Here is a 1157-nt window from a genome sequence, read left to right as displayed (position 1 = left end):
GGGGACGTATAACACTGAGGGGCCCCTCTATCCCTCTCAGGGGCCACACACACCCCTCACTCAGGGGCCCCTCTATAGGGGGACGTATAACACTGAGGGCCCCTCTATCCCGCGCTCAGGGGCCCCTCTATAGGGGGACGTATAACACTGAGGGGCCCCTCTATCCCTCTCAGGGGCCACACACACCCCTCACTCTGGGGCCCCTCTATAGGGGGACGTATAACACTGAGGGCCCCTCTATCCCTCTCAGGGGCCACACACACCCCTCACTCTGGGGCCCCTCTATAGGGGGACGTATAACACTGAGGGGCCCCTCTATCCCTCTCAGGGGCCACACACACCCCTCACTCTGGGGCCCCTCTATAGGGAGACGTATAACACTGAGGGGCCCCTCTATAGGGGGACGTATAACACTGAGGGGCCCCTCTATCCCGCGCTCAGGGGCCACACACACCCCTCACTCTGGGGCCCCTCTATAGGGGGACGTATAACACTGAGGGGCCCCTCTATCCCTCTCAGGGGCCACACACACCCCTCACTCAGGGGCCCCTCTATAGGGGGACGTATAACACTCAGGGGCCCCTCTATCCCTCTCAGGGGCCACACACACCCCTCACTCAGGGGCCCCTCTATAGGGGGACGTATAACACTCAGGGGCCCCTCTATCCCTCTCAGGGGCCACACACACCCCTCACTCAGGGGCCCCTCTATAGGGGGACGTATAACACTGAGGGGCCCCTCTATCCCGCGCTCAGGGGCCCCTCTATAGGGGGACGTATAACACTGAGGGGCCCCTCTATCCCGCGCTCAGGGGCCCCTCTATAGGGGGACGTATAACACTGAGGGGCCCCTCTATCCCGCGCTCAGGGGCCCCTCTATAGGGGGACGTATAACACTGAGGGGCCCCTCTATCCCGCGCTCAGGGACCACACACACCCCTCACTCAGGGGCCCCTCTATAGGGGGACGTATAACACTGAGGGCCCCTCTATCCCGCGCTCAGGGGCCCCGTCCGGCCATCATGGCGGAGGAGAACAAGATGGCGGCGGAGGACAATGAGCGCCTGTCAGGCAGTCCGCCGAGGCCCCGCCCCCGGGATCACGTGTTGCCAGGCTGGGCAGGAGGCGGGCGCTGATTGGCCGGCCGGCGGTCAGGTGA

Source organism: Rana temporaria, unplaced genomic scaffold (assembly GCF_905171775.1).
Source record: "Rana temporaria unplaced genomic scaffold, aRanTem1.1, whole genome shotgun sequence".
NCBI classification, from domain to species: Eukaryota; Metazoa; Chordata; class Amphibia; order Anura; family Ranidae; genus Rana; species Rana temporaria.
The sequence above is the reverse complement of the archived record's forward strand: the minus strand, read 5'-3'. Positions refer to the sequence as shown.